The following is an 18,906-nucleotide window of genomic DNA, read 5'->3' as shown; positions in this document are numbered from 1 at the left end:
GCGAGAAAACACCACCGTCCTCACCGCAGGTAGGATAAATTTCCGTTGCAACAATAATTTCCTCCGGTTAACTAAGTGTTTACATGGAAATTAATCAACTCAATTCATTGGATTTAACCACACTCTTTTCAAAGCTTAAAAACTAGTTATCGGACATCATATGGGGATTACAAGGGTTTACATGCTTACCGAAAAAGCTAAATAGTCAAAAACAAAGTCTTTTCAAGAAAATGTGATGTTCACCCCTTGATATAGCACTCCAAATGCCTTCAGCAACTCCAAAAATTGGGCTAAGAGAGTCCCAAATTCACGAGCCACGTGACATTTTAATGAAGTCACACGCTGGGACTTGTGCATACGCACAGATGTGTGCGTATACACACTTGCTGATTTTTCCACTTGTGCTTACACACAAAAGGTTGTGCGTACGCACACTTAACTGTATACTTCTTCTTTGTTTTCTTCATGAAATCTCCCATTTTGCATGCTTCCTTCCACTTCTAGCAAACTATTCTTGCCTAGGCCAGCACTAGCTCCACCTTCCAGACTATCACGGAGGAACGGAGGAGGGCCCGATACACTGACTTCACCTAACTAGCAATGTCACAATCGTGGAAAAACTCTTCTGTATCGGGGAGGAGATGTTGATCAATGTAGGCCAAAATATCAAAACTCTAGTCTATTACACAAGGCACCGCCCTGTTTTCGTCCCCGTTCTCGCCACTACTCCCCTCTGCCATCCTTCTGCACTTCCTAGCCACCTTGGGTGACACCACCACGACCTCATCCTCGGCCACAGGGACACCGCCCATCCCTGCGAAACTATCTGGGAGTCCACATGAAGCCGGGACTGAGCGTCGACGGGGAACCCTCACCCCGATAGCAGCCTTCTACCTCGCCAGATTAGTCAAACTGCCGTCCATTTGAATTGGAAAAATGGAAAGAAGGAAAAAGCATAAGTTACAAACTCGAAAAAAGTATAGAAACACGAGGAAAGTCACACACCAATATAAGTTTGGCACACTGCCAGATCTCCCATAACATCCTGGGGTTCAACAGACGTTCGTCGAAGATCGACCAAAGGACATCAGCGATGTCCTTGTTTTGCAGATACAATTCCTCATAGGTAACCCACGTCAAATACAACGCCCCGGCCCCAAAATTCCAATACATTACGAACCAACACTTCCCTTCGTAGTCAACCGAAATGGATGGTGCCCCCGAACAGGGCGCACCTTGAAATACTCCCTCTTGAACCCGTGAAAGGAATCTTCAAACAAGGCAAATATACGTCAGTTAGGCAGGACTCTAAACGACACGTACCCCTTTTTGTGCTTTCCGTCCTTGGTCGGTAAGGTACACAAAAAATAAAAGAAAAATACATCAATCCGCACCGAAAACTAACTTGAAGGTCCGAATGGCAGCCCTGCTGTTAGGATGCAGCTGAGATGGTGCCACAAAGTAACGATTTAGTGGCACCTGGACAAACTCTGAAAATGGGAGATGCACCCCCAACCGCATAAAGATCGACTCATATACCCACATCCAGTCAGCAATTAGGGCGAGTCGGGTTTATGTAGAAAACCCTCTCGTCGGCCCCTGGGAGCACGAGCTCATATTGACGCTCTGTATCGCCGCCTCCACAAATCACCCCGTGATTCCGGAGCCACTGGAGATCTTCCTCCATCACCCGAGATGGCATTCCTTAGATATCAGAGGTCGCCTAGTAATACGTTCGAGGAACACCACCGGTCGGGACCATGGGAGCTTCAATGCCTTCACTCCTCCGCCTGACCATACCTAAAAAAGGAGAGGGGCACCACCATCAACCCACCAAAATCAGACAGAAGAAAATCACACAAACACCAAATCTATCTAGCACAAACTAAAACTAGGCCCAAAATAGTGGTGCTCACTCCCTCTAATAACTCACTAATCCTACCCAGAAAACAACCGCAACATGACAAAATGCAGAACATAGACTAGACAAAAGGAAAAACACAAAAACAAACAATCAAAACATGCACCAAAATAAGGAGAAAAATACCAACTTGATGAAAGACTGAAGTAAAACAAGGTGATGTGTGGAAAACGATCCAACACAAAACTCACCGGCAAGTGTACCGGGTCGCATCAAGTAATAAAACTCACGGGAGTGAGGTCGATCCCACAGGGATTGAAGGATTGAGCAATTTTAGTTTAGTGGTTGATTTAGTCAAGCGAATCAAGTATTGGTTGAGTGGTTTATCATTAACAGAAACTAAATTGCTTGGAATGTAAAGGGAGAGGGGAGAATTGCAGTAAATTAAAGAGCAGGAAAGTAAAAGATGCTGAATCTTAAAGAACAAGAAATTAAATGACTGAAACTTAAAGTGCAAGAAATGTAAATTACAGTAACTTAAAGTACAAGAAATATAAATTTCTTGAATGAAAAAGGGATTTGAGGATTGGGATTTCAGAATTCAAACGAGGGAAATTAAATTGCAACAATTAACTAAACAAGAGATGAATTGAAATAGACTAGATCTCAAACAGAAATGAAAATTAAATTGCAGCAGGGGTTCACAGAAGAACCAAAAGGAAAATGAGATCTCAGGGTTCCAGAGACTAGATAGCAAAGTCTAGATCTCAATTGCCTTCCCAGATCCAAGTTCACAAAGCAATTAACAAGAGATTAAAGAAGAAGCAGTAAAGGAAATGTAACTGAACTCAATTATGCAGAAGAAAAATTAAAGAGATCTTGAATGGAGATTGAGACAGAAATTCCTCAATTCTTCACACCCAAGACTCAAACAAGAAAAGTAAAAATGCTCAAGCAAGAACGAGGAAGAAGAGAGATCAATTCTCCTCCCCAATTCTCTGAAATCTCAGTGCCTAGCTCTCAGTGAAGTCTCCAAGAGAAGGTTCAAAGTCAAAAATAAAAGAAAAGATTCAAAGCTCAAAAAGAAAAGTCCTAATTACATCAAACTATCTCCTATTTATACACTTTCTATTCTTGGATCTTGGGATTTGGATGGGCTTTTGATTTGGTGAAGAAATGAATTAAATTGGATTTTTAATCCAATTTTCAGCCCATGAAAAATTTGCTTCCAGGAGGCTGCCCTGCCCTTGTGGAGGGCAGGGTAGGAAAGTGTGCGTGCGTGTTGGTGCGTGTGGTGCTGCAGGATGCTGCCCTGCCCTTGTGGAGAGCAGGGCAGAGTTTTTTGGTGCGCCAGATTTTGCTGCCCGTGCGTGCCGTTGCTGCCGAGAGTCCTTGGTGCGTGCCAATCTGGTGCGCTGGCTGTGCACCACAAAATGCTGCCCTGCCCTCGCGGAGGGCAGGGCAATGTTTCCAAAAGTGAAGTTCCAAGTTCAAAACTTGGTGGAGGCGCACGCTGCTTCTTTTCCTTGGTTTTCTTGGCACCAAAGTCACGCCTAGTTCCTTACTTCCTCATGGTGCCGTGTTCGATTCATGGAAAATGAAAGCAAGCTTGTTTTCTTTTTGTTTGAATGCTACTCTTTCCCTCCTTGTCCTTGGGTTCGAAACCCATAGGAAGCACTAGGAAGCAATTTCCTTTGAATTATTCTTGATTGGAGCCCGATATTGCTCTTGAGGAGGGCAAGGCAGAGTTTTTGCTCTCCTTGATCCTTGGCATCAAATTGTGCTCCGCCCTTGTTGTGGGCAGGGCAGTGTTGCTTCTCAAAGCTTGTTTCATTATGTTGCCCTCCTGGAGGGCAGTGTACCCTTGTGGAGGGCAATGTTTGCTTCCTCCCTTCCATGTGCCACGTTTCTTATCTCTTGAGTCACGCTTTCTTAAGCCACGCTTCCTTTTTCCTCCTTTTCTTCACCTTCAAATAATCAAAACAACCAATCAAAGTATCACTAAATTCACAAGGCTTATAAATCAATTAAAAATCAATTAAATTTTGCTTAAACCTCATGAGTTAGCATCAATTTAATGGTGGTTGTTTGATTCAAAGAAGTTATGCATTTTCATTCCAAATCACTTACTTGAGATGCAAGAAAGTGCATAAAGACTAATAAAACAAGTGAAATTAGCTTGAAAAATGGGTATATGATGACTTGTCATCACAACACCAAACTTAAATCTTGCTTGTCCCCAAGCAAGCATCAAAACTAAGAGAAAATGAAATGAACAAGAAGAGAAAACATATCCTTATTAGGCATATAGCAGAACTTGGTTTATGGAGTTTTTATGCAGACAATGATAACTCAATTATTGTTGCTGTTACATAATATACATCTTTCCTCAAAGGCTTACAAAACTTGCTGTTATAAAGTTTATTCTTTCTTTGCTCCCTTGCTAACTTTTCTTTTCTCATGTTACTTAACAAGCTTATTATTCTTTTGGAGGCTTGGTGTCTAATGTTGCAGTAGTAGCCTTTGGCTTTATTTTTTTTACTCAACATCTTTCCACCATAGACACATGGTTCACTATTTCTTCCTAGGATCATTGATGCCCAGCATCTCTTTGGATAACTAAATGTTCTGTATCTAAGTTGCTCTTTATTGTGGACTTTCAATTGGCCATCCCAAATCAGTTGATCTAAGTGTCCGGGTTTTAAAATACCCCTCAGAATTTACTTATCCAAGCATATCCTAGTACAAGAACACCACAGGCATGTGTCCTAGGGTCCAAGCTATTGGTGTCCAACCTTTATTCCTTGTTTTTCTTGCCACATTGGCTTTTTCTTCTTCCTTTTCTTTCTGTTTTATTTTCTTTTGTTCTCAAGGGTTTTTTTCTTTATTGATAAGAACCTTTATAACAGCAAGCTAGCTCACACTTCAATGAAAATGATACTATGCAGCAATTATTTCATGAGTTATGCATTTAATCAAACACATACACCACCATTAACTTCCATTCTAACTTATGCAACATTGGATATTTACTTTCTAATTCAAACAATTCTCTTTTATTCAAGCATATGAGAAACAGAACAAAATTCAGCTCGGTTATGGATGACAAGCACTTATGCAAATAAGCATTCTTAACAAACAATTCCACTTGCAACTAGATAAACACTTTAACAGGACATACAATGGTTTCCAGATTCAAAACACTTCACAGCAACAAGGATTAAGTTTAGATACAACCTTTGAAGTTGCAGCCTTTTGATTCTTCCTTCTGTTGTGTTTTCTTTGAGTTAAGATGCACAATATCTTTAATTGTTGACTCATGTCTTGCATAATTCTCAAAGTTGCTTGCTTCTCAAGCCCTTAATTGCATGGTTAATATGAATAAATTGAGTGTGGCTCTTGGATTTATTTTGGTGTGGGAACACCAAACTTAATTGTTTGCCACTACCTTTGATGCAACAAGTTAACCATATGTGAAACCTTGTGTCCTTGCTAAAGGTTAATGAAATTAAAGCTAGAAAGTAGTTAAATAGTTGGATAATTTGTTTGATTGCTTAGAGCTCGCATCATGCAAGAGGTGAGAATGTTCGTTTAAATGAGATTTTGGTGGAACACCAAACTTAGATTCCTCCATTCTCCCTTAAATTGTTTTGGTGTGCAACACCAAACTTAGCTCCTTGCAATGCATACCAATTATTCAACATTTTTATTGAAAAAGCTATGAAAAGAAAACTACCTCAGGTTGGGTTGCCTCCCAACAAGCGCTTCTTTATTGTCACTAGCTTGACATCTTCTGTTTTTACTTCAAGAAGGGTTTAGATTCTGAACCTCTTTTTTCTTGTCCCATTGTCCTCCTAGGTATAGCTTTGCTCTGTGACCATTGGCTGTGAATCGACTCTTTGTTGCTTCGTCTAGCAATTCAATACTCCCATAAGGAAAGACCTTAGTTACCAAATATGGACCAGTCCACTTAGATTTAAGCTTGCCAGGGAATATCTTAAGTCGTGAGTTGTACAAGAGTACTTGTTGCCCAGGTTTGAATTCTTTCTTCAAGATCTTCCTGTCATGCCACCTCTTGGCTTTCTCCTTGTATATCTTGGTATTTTCATAGGCTTCTAGCCTAAATTCATCCAGTTCATTTAGCTGCAACAACCTTTTCTCCCCTGCTGCTTCAGAGTCAAGGTTTAGAAGTTTAGTAGCCCAAAAGGCTTTGTGTTCAAGCTCTACAGGGAGATAACAAGATTTGCCATATAATAGCTGAAAGGGGGACTTCCCAATGGGAGTTTTGAAAGCTGTCCTGTACGCCCAGAGTGCATCTTCCAATTTCCTAGCCCAATCCTTTCTTGTGCTTCCTACTGTTTTCTCTAGGATTTTCTTCAATTCTTTGTTTGCTAATTCAGCCTGCCCATTAGTCTGAGGGTGATATGGTGTGGCTACTTTATGAATAACTCCATATTTATGAAGAAGTTTCTCCATTTGTTTGTTACAAAAATGACCACCACCATCACTAATAAGACCCTTGGGTACTCCATATCTAGTGAAAATGTGCTTCCTGAGAAATTGAAGGACAATTTGTGCATCACAGGTAGTTGTGGCTATGGCTTCCACCCACTTTGAAACATACTCCACTGCTACCAAGATGTATCTGAAAGAATAGGAGGGGGGAAAGGGTCCCATGAAATCAATGCCCCATAGATCAAATAATTCTAATCCCAAAATGAAATTCTGCGGCATCTCATTCCTTCTTATCAATCCTCCTGCTCTCTGGCATTCATTACATTGGTGGACAAACTCTCTGGCATCTTTGAAGATAGTTGGCCAATAGAAACCACTTTGCAATATCTTTGCAGCTGTTCTTTCTGGACCAAAATGTCCACCATAAGCTGAGCCATGGCAATGCCACAATATATCTCTTATTTCACTCTCAGGAACACATCTCCTAATTATTCCATCAGAACATCTTTTGAACAGATAAGGTTCATCCCACAAGAACTTTCTCGCTTCATTGATTAGCATCTTCACGGTGTTTGTTGAACCAGCAGAAGGTGTTCATCTGGGAAGCTTTCATTCACAGGTTGTAAGGCTTCTTGAATTGTTTCTAGTGGTAACCTTGACAAATGGTCAGCAACTCGGTTTTCAGTGCCTCTTCTGTCCCTTACTTCAATGTCAAACTCCTGTAGAAGTAGTATCCACCTGATAAGTCTTGGTTTAGCATCCTGCTTTGACATCAAATACTTGAGGGCAGCATGGTCATTATAAACCACAATTTTGGATCCTATCAAATATGATCTAAACTTATCAAACGCATAAACTACAGCTAACAATTCCTTCTCTGTTGTGGTGTAATTTTTTTTTTAGCCTCATTCAACACCTTACTTGCATAATATATGACATGATGCGAATTCCCCTTTTTTTGTCCAAGTACAGCACCAATTGCAATATCACTTGCATCACACATAAGTTCAAAAGGTAATTCCCAATCTGGAGGTGTGATAATTGGTGCTGTTGTGAGTTTGTGGTTTAAAGTTTCAAAGGCGTGCTGGCAGTTTTCATCAAAGACAAAAGGATTATCAATCATTAACAGATTACTCAAAGGTTTGGCTATTTTAGAAAAATTCTTGATAAACCTTCTATAAAATCCTGCATGTCCCAAGAAACTTCTAACAGATTTCACATTAGTTGGTGGGGGAAGCTTCTCTATAATTTCCACCTTTGCCTTGTCAACTTCTATCCCTTTTCTTGAAACTTTGTGACCAAGAACAATCCCCTCAAGCACCATGAAATGGCATTTTTCCCAGTTCAAAACCAAATTAGTTTCTTGGCATCGTTTCAAAACAAGAGTTAGATGTTTCAGGCAAGTATGGAAATTGTCACCAAAAACAGAAAAGTCGTCCATGAAAACCTCTAAAAACTTTTCGACCATATCTAAAAAAATGGAGAGCATACGCCTTTGAAAAGTGGCTAGGGCATTGTATAGTCCAAATGGCATTCTTCTATAAGCGAAAACTCCAAATGGACATGTGAATGAAGTCTTTTCTTAGTCCTTTGGATCTACCACTATCTGATTATACCCAGAATAGCCATCCAGGAAGCAATAGTAAGCATGGCTGGCCAATCTTTCAAGCATCTGATCAATGAAAGGAAGTGGGAAATGATCTTTGCGTGTGGCATCATTCAGCCTCCTATAATCAATACACATCCTCCATCCTGTCACAGTTCTTGTGGGAATGAGTTCATTCTTTTCAATGACAATGACTGTCATTCCACCCTTCTTTGGTACCACTTGGACTGGGCTTATCCATGAGCTATCAGAGATAGGATATATTATCCCTGCATTCCACAATTTCATTACTTCCTTCTGGAAAACTTCCTTCATTGCAAGATTTAACCTTCTCTGAGGTTGAACTACTGCCTTGAAATTGTCCTCCAAGAGGATTTTATGCATACACACTGCAGGGCTAATGCCTTTCAGATCATCAATAGTCCATCCTAAAGCATCCTTGTGAGCTTTGAGTACATCAAGAAGCTCTCCTTCTTCCTTCTTTGTCAGGGATGAATTGATAATCACTGGGAAGCTCTCTGATGTGCCAAGGAAAGCATATTTGAGATGGGTAGGTGGTGCGCGAAATTGTGAACAATACTTTTCACAACTCTCATAATCCCCGGACATAAACCCCAAAAACTTGGTGGCTCAATACCATGGCATTACACAACTTCGCACAACTAACCAGCAAGTGCACTGAGTCGTCCAAGTAATAAACCTTACGCGAGTAAGGGTCGATCCCACGGAGATTGTTAGTATGAAGCAAGCTATGGTCATCTTGTAAATCTTAGTCAGGCAAACTCAAATGGATATGGTGATGAACAAAATAAACATAAAGATAAAGATAGAGGTACTTATGTAATTCATTGGTAGGAACTTCAGATAAGCGCATGAAGATGCCTTCCCTTCCGTCTCTCTGCTTTCCTACTGTCTTCATCCAATCCTTCTTACTCCTTTCCATGGCAAGCTTATGTAGGGTTTCACCGTTGTCAATGGCTACCTCCCATCCTCTCAGTGATTACGTCGCCTATGCTCTGTCACAGCATGGATAATCATCTGTCGGTTCTTGGTCAGGCCGGAATAAAATCCATCGATTCTTTTGCGTCTGTCACTAACGCCCCGCCTGCTAGGAGTTTGAAGCACGTCACAGTCATTCAATCATCGAATCCTACTCAGAATACCACAGACAAGGTTAGACCTTCCGGATTCTCTTGAATGCCGCCATCAGTTCTAGCCTATACCACGAAGACTCTGATCTCACGGAATGGTTGGCTCGTTTGTCAGGCGAGCACTCGGTTGTCAGGCGATCAACCATGCATCGTGCAATCAGGAATCCAAGAGATATTCAACCAATCGAAGGTAGAACGGAGGTGGTTGTCAGTCACACGTTCATAGGTGAGAATGATGATGAGTGTCACGGATCATCACATTCATCAAGTTGAAGAACAAGTGATATCTTAGAACAAGAACAAGCGGAATTGAATGGAAGAACAATAGTAATTGCATTAATACTCGAGGTACAGCAGAGCTCCACACCTTAATCTATGGTGTGTAGAAGCTCCACCGTTGAAAATACATAAGAACAAGGTCTAGGCATGGCCGAATGGCCAGCCTCCCAAAGATCTAAGATAGCATAAAAGTGAAGATAGCTACCAAAGTCTGCAAATACAATAGTAAAGGGTCCTACTTATAGAGAACTAGTAGCCTAAGGTGTACAGAGATGAGTAAAAGACATAAAAATCCACTTCCGGGCCCACTTGGTGTGTGTTTGGGCTGAGCAACGAAGCATTTTCGTGTAGAGACTCCTCTTGGAGTTAAACGCCAGCTTTAGTGCCAGTTTGGGCGTTTAACTCCCATTTGGGTGCCAGTTCCGGCGTTTAACGCTGGAAATCTTGAAGGTGACCTTGAATGCCAGTTTGGGCCATCAAATCTTGGGCAAAGTATGGACTATCATATATTGCTGGAAAGCCCAGGATGTCTACTTTCCAACGCCGTTGAGAGCGCGCCAATTGGTCTTCTGTAGCTCCAGAAAATCGACTTCGAGTGCATGGAGGTCAGAATCCAACAGCATCTGCAGTCCTTTTCAGTCTCTGAATCAGATTTTTGCTCAGGTCCCTCAATTTCAGCCAGAAAATACCTAAAATCACAGAAAAACACACAAACTCATAGTAAAGTCCAGAAAAGTGAATTTTAACTAAAAACTAATAAAAATATACTAAAAACTAACTAAATCATACTAAAAACATACTAAAAACAATGCCAAAAAGCGTACAAATTATCCGCTCATCACAACACCAAACTTAAATTGTTGCTTGTCCTCAAGCAACTGAAAATCAAATAAGATAAAAAGAAGAGAATATGCAATGAATTCCAAAAACATCTATGAAGATCAGTATTAATTAGATGAGCGGGGCTTTTAGCTTTTTGCCTCTGAATAGTTTTGGCATCTCACTCTATCCTTTGAAATTCAGAATGATTGGCTTCTTTAGGAACTCAGAATCCAGATAGTGTTATTGATTCTCCTAGTAAAGTATGATGATTCTTGAACATAGCTACTTATTGAGTCTTGGCTGTGGCCCAAAGCACTCTGTCTTCCAGTATTACCACCGGATACATACATGCCACAGACACATAATTGGGTGAACCTTTTCAGATTGTGACTCAGCTTTGCTAGAGTCCCCAATTAGAGGTGTCCAGGGTTCTTAAGCACACTCTTATTGCCTTGGATCACAACTTTATTTTTCTTTCTTTTCTTTCTTTTTTCGTTTTCTTTTCTTTTTCTCTTTTTTTTTCGTTTTTTTTTTCATAGCTTTTTCTTGCTTCAAGAACCATTTTTATGATTTTTTCAGATCCTCAGTAACATGTCTCCTTTTTCATCATTCTTTCAAGAGCCAATATTCATGAACCACAAATTCAAGATACATATGCACTGTTTAAGCATACATTCAGAAAACAAAAATATTGCCACCACATCAAAATAATTAAACTGTTATAAAATTCAAAATTCTTGCAATTCTTTCCTTTTCAATTTAAGCACGTTTTTATTCAAGAAAGGTGATGGATTCATAGGACATTCATAACTTTAAGGCATAGACACTAAGACACTAATGATCACAAGACACAAACATATATAAACATAAGCACTAAAATTCGAAAAACAGAAGAATAAAGAACAAGGAAATCAAGGAACGGGTCCACCTTAGTGATGGCGGCTCTTTCTTCCTCTTGAAGATCCTATGGAGTGCTTGAGCTCCTCAATGTCTCTTCCTTGTCTTTGTTGCTCCTCTCTCATGATTCTTTGATCTTCTCTAATTTCATGGAGGATGATGGAGTGTTCTTGATGCTCCACCCTTAGTTGTCCCATGTTGGAACTCAATTCTCCTAGGGAGGTGTTTAATTGCTCCCAATAGTTTTGTGGAGGAAAGTGCATCCCTTGAGGAATCTCAGGGATCTCATGGTGAGTGGGGTCTCTTGTGTGCTCCATCCTCTTCTTAGTGATGGGCTTGTCCTCATCAATAGGGGTGTCTCCCTCTATGTCAACTCCAACTGAATAACAGAGATGACAAATGAGATGGGGGAAGGCTAACCTTGCCAAGGTAGAGGACTTGTCTGCCACCTTATAGAGTTCTTGGGCTATAACCTCATGAACTTCTATTTCTTCTCCAATCATGATGCTATGAATCATGATAGCCCGGTCTATGGTAACTTCGGACCGGTTGCTAGTGGGAATGATTGAGCGTTGTATAAACTCTAACCATCCTCTAGCCACGGGCTTGAGGTCATGCCTTCTCAATTGAACTGGCTTTCCTCTTGAATCTCTTTTCCATTGGGCGCCCTCTTCACATATGACTGTGAGGACTTGGTCCAACCTTTGATCAAAGTTGACCCTTCTAGTGTAAGGATGTTCATCTCCTTACATCATAGGCAAGTTGAACGCCACCCTCACACTTTCCAGACTAAAATCCAAGTATTTCCCCCGAACCATAGTAAGATAATTCTTTGGATTCGGGTTCACACTTTGATCATGGTTCTTAGTGATCCATGCATTGGCATAGAACTCTTGAACCATCAAGATTCCGACTTGTTGAATGGGGTTGGTAAGAACTTCCCAACCTCTTCTTCGGATCTCATGTCGGATCTCCGGATATTCACCCTTTTTGAGTGAAAAAGGGACCTCGGGGATCACCTTTTTCAAGGCCACAACTTCATAGAAGTGGTCTTGATGCACCCTTGAGATGAATCTCTCCATCTCCCATGACTCGGAAGTGGAAGCTTTTGCCTTCCCTTTCCTCTTTCTAGAGGTTTCTCCGGCCTTGGATGCCATAAATGGTTATGGAAAAACAAAAAGCAATGCTTTTACCACACCAAACTTAAAATGTTTGCTCGTCCTCGAGCAAAAGAAGAAAGAAGAGAGTAGAAGAAGAAGAAATGAGGGGAAAGGGAATGGCTTTAATTTTCGGCCAAGAAGGGGAGAAGTGGTGTGTATGTTGTGTGAAAAAGAAGGAGTGAAGGAGGGTTTATATAGGAGAGTGGGGAGGAGGGTTCGGCCATTTGAGGGTGGGTTTGGGAGGGAAAGTGGTTTGAATTTGAATGGTGAGGAAGGTGGGGTTTTATGAAGGATGGATGTGAGTGGTGAAGAGAAAGATGGGATTTGATAGGTGAAGGGTTTTTGGGGAAGAGGTGTTGAGGTGATTGGTGAATGGGTGAAGAAGAGAGAGAGAGTGGTAGGGTATGTGGGGATCCTGTGGGGTCCACAGATCCTGAGGTGTCAAGGAAAAGTCATCCCTGCACCAAATAGCAAGAAAAAACACGTTTTGTGCCTTTTCTGGCATTAAACGCCGGGCTGGTGCCCATTTCTGGCGTTTAACGCCAGCTTCTTGCCCATTTCTGGCGTTTAACGCCAGTCTGGTGCCCCTTTCTGGCGTTAAACGCCCAGAATGGTGCCAGACTGGGCGTTAAACGCCCAACAGCTAACCTCACTGGCGTTTAAACGCCAGTAGGTGTGTCCTCCAGGGTGTGCTGTTTTTCTTCCTGTTTTTCATTCTGTTCTTGCTTTTTTCATTGATTTTGTGACTTCTCATGATCATCAACCTACAAAAGACATAAAATAGCAAAAGAAAATAGTTAATTATAAAACATTGGGTTGCCTCCCAACAAGCACTTCTTTAATGTCATTAGCTTGACAGAGGACTCTCATGGAGCCTCAGAAATGTCCAGAGCTATGTTGGGACCTCCCAACACCAAACTTAGAGTTTGAGTGTGGGGGTTCAACACCAAACTTGGAGTTTGGTTGTGGCCTCCCAACACCAAACTTAGAGTTTGACTGTGGGGGATCTGTTTGGCTCTGCTTTGAGAGAAGCTCTTCATGCTTCCTCTCCATGATGACAGAGGGATATCCTTGAGCCTTAAACACCAAGGATTCTTCATTCACTTGAATGATCAACTCTCCTCTATCAACATCAATCACAGCCTTTGCTGTGGCTAGGAAGGGTCTGCCAAGGATGATGGATTCATCCATGCACTTTCCAGTCTCTAGGACTATGAAATCAGTAGGGATGTAATGATCTTCAACTTTAACCAGAACATCCTCTACAAGTCCATGGGCTTGTTTTCTTGAGTTGTCTGCCATCTCTAGTGAGATTTTTGCAGCTTGCACCTCAGAGATCCCTAACTTCTCCATTACAGAGAGAGGCATGAGGTTTACACTTGACCCTAAGTCACACAAGGCCTTCTTGAAGGTCATGGTGCCTATGGTACAAGGTATTGAAAACTTCCCAGGGTCCTGTCTCTTTTGAGGCAGTTTTTGCCTAGACAAGTTATCCAGTTCCTTGGTGAGCAAAGGAGGTTCATCCTCCCAAGTCTCATTTCCAAACAACTTGTCATTCAGCTTCATGATTGCTCCAAGGTATTTAGCAACTTGCTCCTCAGTGACATACTCATCCTCTTCAGAGGAAGAATACTCATCAGAGCTCATGAATGGCAGAAGTAAGTCCAATGGAATCTCTATAGTCTCAGTTTGAGCCTCAGATTCCCATGGTTCCTCATTGGGGAACTCAATTGAGGCCAGTGGACGTCCATTGAGGTCTTCCTCAGTGGCGTTTACTGCCTCTTCTCCCTCCCAAAGTTCGGCCATGTTGATGGCCTTGCACTCTCCTTTTGGATTTTCTTCTGTATTGCTTGGGAGAGTACTAGGAGGGAGTTCAGTAATTTTCTTGCTCAGCTGACCCACTTGTCCTTCCAAGTTTCTAATGGAAGACCTAATTTTAGTCATGAAACTTTGAGTGGTTTTGATTAGATCAGAGACCATGGTTACTAAGTCAGAGTTATTCTGCTTAGAACTCTCTGTCTGTTGCTGAGAAGATGATGGAAAAGGCTTGCTATTGCTAAACCTGTTTCTTCCACCATTATTGTTATTGAAACCTTGTTGAGGTCTCTGTTGATCCTTCCATGAAAAATTTGGATGATTTCTCCATGAAGGATTATAGGTGTTTCCATAGGATTCTCCCATGTAATTCACCTCTTCCATTGAAGGGTTCTCAGGATCATAAGCTTCTTCCTTAGATGAAGCTTCCTTAGTACTGCTTGGTGCATTTTGCATTCCAGACAGACTTTGAGAAATCATATTGACTTGTTGGGTCAATATTTTATTCTGAGCCAAAATGGCATTCAGAGTGTCAATCTCAAGAACTCCTTTCTTCTGACTAGTCCCATTGTTCATAGGATTTCTTTCAGAAGTGTACATGAATTGGTTATTTGCAACCATTTCAATTAGTTCTTGAGCTTCAGTAGGCGTCTTATTCAGATGAAGAGATCCTCCAGAAGAGCTATCCAAAGACATCTTGGATAGTTCAGAGAGACCATCATAGAAAATACCTATGATGCTCCATTCAGAAAGCATATCAGAAGGACACTTTCTGATTAATTGTTTGTATCTTTCCCAAGCTTCATAGAGGGATTCTCCTTCCTTCTGTCTGAAGGTTTGGACTTCCACTCTAAGCTTACTCAATTTTTGAGGTGGAAAGAACTTTGCCAAGAAGGCATTGACTAGCTTTTCCCAAGAGTCCAGGCTTTCTTTAGGTTGTGAGTCCAACCATGTCCTAGCTCTGTCTCTTACAGCAAAAGGGAATAGCATAAGTCTGTAGACCTCAGGGTCAACCCCATTAGTCTTGACAGTGTCACAGATTTGCAAGAACTCAGCTAAGAACTGATGAGGATCTTCCAGTGGAAGTCCATGGAACTTGCAATTCTGTTGCATTAGAGAAACTAATTGAGGCTTAAGCTCAAAGTTGTTTGCTCTAATGGCAGGGATAGAGATGCTTCTCCCATAGAAGTCGAGAGTAGGTGCAGTAAAGTCACCCAGCACTTTCCTTGCATTGTTGGCATTGTTGTTGTTTTCGGCTGCCATGAGTTCTTCCTCCTTGAAGAATTCGGTTAGGTCCTCTATATAGAGTTGTGCTTTAGCTTCTCTTAGCTTTCGCTTCAAGGTCCTTTCAGGTTCAGGGTCAGCCTCAACAAGAATGCCTTTGTCTTTGCTCCTGCTCATATGAAAGAGAAGAGAACAGGAAAATGTGGAATCCTCTATGTCACAGTATAGAGATTCCCTTAGGTGTCAGAGGAAAAGAAAAGTAGAAGACAGAAGTAGAAAATTCGAACTTATCAAAGAAGATGGAGTTCGAATTTTGCATTAAGGGATAGTGTTAGTCCATAAATAGAAGGATGTGAGAAGGAGGGAAGTGATTTTCGAAAATTAAGTGAGAAATTTTGAAAATATTTTTGAAAAACATTACTTAATTTTCGAAAAAGAAAATGGAAAAGAAATCAAGTGATTTTTGAAAAAGATTTTGAAATTAGAAATCAAAAAGATTTGATTGAAAACTATTTTGAAAAAGATGTGGTTAAGAAGATATGATTGGTTTTAAAAAGATGTGATTGAGAAGATATGATTTGAAAAACATTTTAAAAAGATTTGATTTTGAAAATTAAAAACTTGACTAACAAGAAAAGATATGATTCAAACATTAAACCTTTCTCAACAGAAAAGGCAACATACTTGAAATGTTGAATCAAATCATTAATTGATAGTAAGTATCTTTGAAAATGGAAAGAAATTGATTTTGAAAAAGATTTGATTGAAGAAATTGATTTGAAAAAGATTTGATTTTGAAAAACTTTGAAAAATTGAAAAAAAATCTGATTTGAAAACAAAATCTTCCCCCTTTAGCCATCCTGGCGTTAAACGCCCAGAATGGTGCACATTCTGGCGTTTAACGCCCAAAACTATACCCTTTTGGGCGTTAAACGCCCAACCAGGTACCCTGGCTGGCGTTTAAACGCCAGTCTGTCCTTCTTCACTGGGCGTTTTGAACGCCCAGCTTTTTCTGTGTAATTCCTCTGCTGTATGTTCTGAATCTTCAATTCTCTGTATTATTGACTTGAGAAGACACAAATTAAAAATATTTTTGGATTTTTAATAATAAGAACAAATCAAAATGCAACCAGAATCAAATAACAATGCATGCAAGACACCAAACTTAGCAGTTTGTATACCACTGACACTAACAAAATGAAAATGCATATGAGACACACAAAACACTCAAGTCAATAGAATTCAAAGATCAGAGCACGAAAATTATCAAGGATTACTTGCAAATCCTTAATACACATGAATGCATGCAATTGACACTAAACTTAAGATGAGACACTAGACTCAAACAAGAAATATTTTTTTGGATTTTATGATTTTGTAATTTTTTTTTTTTGTGTTTTTCGAAAATTAAGTGGAAAAAAGATATCAAAATTCTTAATGAGAATTCCAGGAATCAGTGCAATGCTAGTCTAAGACTCCGGTCCAGGAATTAGACATGGCTTCACAGCCAGCCAAGCTTTCAAAGAAAACTTCGGTCCAAAACACTAGACATGGCCAGAGGCCAGCCAAGCCTTAGCAGATCACTGCTCCAAAAGCAAGATTGATAAAAATCAACAAGCTCTTGTGATGATAAGTTGAAACCTCGGTCCAATGAGATTAGACATGGCTTCTCAGCCAGCCAGATTTCAACAAATCATCATGAAACTCTAGAATTCATCTTCAAGAATTTCGAAAAAAAAATACCTAATCTAAGCAACAAGATGAACCTTCAGTTGTCCAAACTGAACAATCCCCGGCAACGGCGCCAAAAACTTGGTGCTGTTGCCGGATCAGAAATTTGGCACTGATGTTACCGGACCAAAAGCTTGCTCAAAACTTGAACAATCCCCGGCAACGGCGCCAAAAACTTGGTGCGCGAAATTGTGAACAATACTTTTCACAACTCTCATAATCCCCGGACATGAACCCCAAAAACTTGGTGGCTCAATACCATGGCATTACACAACTTCGCACAACTAACCACCAAGTGCACTGGGTCGTCCAAGTAATAAACCTTACGCGAGTAAGGGTCGATCCCACGGAGATTGTTAGTATGAAGCAAGCTATGGTCATCTTGTAAATCTTAGTCAGGCAAACTCAAATGGATATGGTGATGAACAAAATAAACATAAAGATAAAGATAGAGGTACTTATGTAATTCATTGGTAGGAACTTCAGATAAGCGCATGAAGATGCCTTCCCTTCCGTCTCTCTGCTTTCCTACTGTCTTCATCCAATCCTTCTTATCCTTTCCATGGCAAGCTTATGTAGGGTTTCACCATTGTCAATGGCTACCTCCCATCCTCTCAGTGATTACGTCGCCTATGCTCTGTCACAGCATGGATAATCATCTGTCGGTTCTCGGTCAGGCCGGAATAAAATCCATCAATTCTTTTGCGTCTGTCACTAACGCCCCGCCTGCTAGGAGTTTGAAGCACGTCACAGTCATTCAATCATCGAATCCTACTCAGAATACCACAGACAAGGTTAGACCTTCCGGATTCTCTTGAATGCCGCCATCAGTTCTAGCCTATACCATGAAGACTCTGATCTCACGGAATGGTTGGCTCGTTTGTCAGGCGAGCACTTGGTTGTCAGGCGATCAACCATGCATCGTGCAATCAGGAATCCAAGAGATATTCACCCAATCGAAGGTAGAACGGAGGTGGTTGTCAGTCACACGTTCATAGGTGAGAATGATGATGAGTGTCACGGATCATCACATTCATCAAGTTGAAGAACAAGTGATATCTTAGAACAAGAACAAGCGGAATTGAATGGAAGAACAATAGTAATTGCATTAATACTCGAGGTACAGCAGAGCTCCACACCTTAATCTATGGTGTGTAGAAGCTCCACCGTTGAAAATACATAAGAACAAGGTCTAGGCATGGCCGAATGGCCAGCCTCCCAAAGATCTAAGATAGCATAAAAGTGAAGATAGCTACCAAAGTCTGCAAATACAATAGTAAAGGGTCCTACTTATAGAGAACTAGTAGCCTAAGGTGTACAGAGATGAGTAAAAGACATAAAAATCCACTTCCGGGCCCACTTGGTGTGTGTTTGGGCTGAGCAATGAAGCATTTTCGTGTAGAGACTCCTCTTGGAGTTAAACGCCAGCTTTAGTGCCAGTTTGGGCGTTTAACTCCCATTTGGGTGCCAGTTCCGGCGTTTAACGCTGGAAATCTTGAAGGTGACTTTGAACGCCGGTTTGGGCCATCAAATCTTGGGCAAAGTATAGACTATCATATATTGCTGGAAAGCCCAGGATGTCTACTTTCCAACGCCGTTGAGAGCGCGCCAATTGGGCTTCTGTAACTCCAGAAAATCCACTTCGAGTGCAGGGAGGTCAGAATCCAACAGCATCTGCAGTCCTTTTCAGTCTCTGAATCAGATTTTTGCTCAGGTCCCTCAATTTCAGCCAGAAAATACCTGAAATCACAGAAAAACACACAAACTCATAGTAAAGTCCAGAAAAGTGAATTTTAACTAAAAACTAATAAAAATATACTAAAAACTAACTAAATCATACTAAAAACATACTAAAAACAATGCCAAAAAGCGTACAAATTATCCGCTCATCAGTAGGTAATGGCT

General features: G+C 40.8%; 1 non-coding gene across 1 annotated transcript; it reads left to right on the top strand.

The window, feature by feature from the left end:
* The first annotated feature begins 14,796 nt into the window (after nucleotides 1-14,796).
* LOC112799328 (small nucleolar RNA R71) lies at nucleotides 14,797-14,904 on the top strand. Its single transcript, XR_003200902.1, has one exon. It is a non-coding gene; the product is annotated as a small nucleolar RNA R71 (small nucleolar RNA).
* The last annotated feature ends 4,002 nt before the right edge of the window (nucleotides 14,905-18,906 follow it).

The sequence above is a fragment of the Arachis hypogaea genome, chromosome 4, assembly GCF_003086295.3.
Source record: "Arachis hypogaea cultivar Tifrunner chromosome 4, arahy.Tifrunner.gnm2.J5K5, whole genome shotgun sequence".
Taxonomy (NCBI): domain Eukaryota; kingdom Viridiplantae; phylum Streptophyta; class Magnoliopsida; order Fabales; family Fabaceae; genus Arachis; species Arachis hypogaea.
Note: the sequence above shows the minus strand (reverse complement) of the source record. Positions and strands in the feature narration are given on the sequence as shown.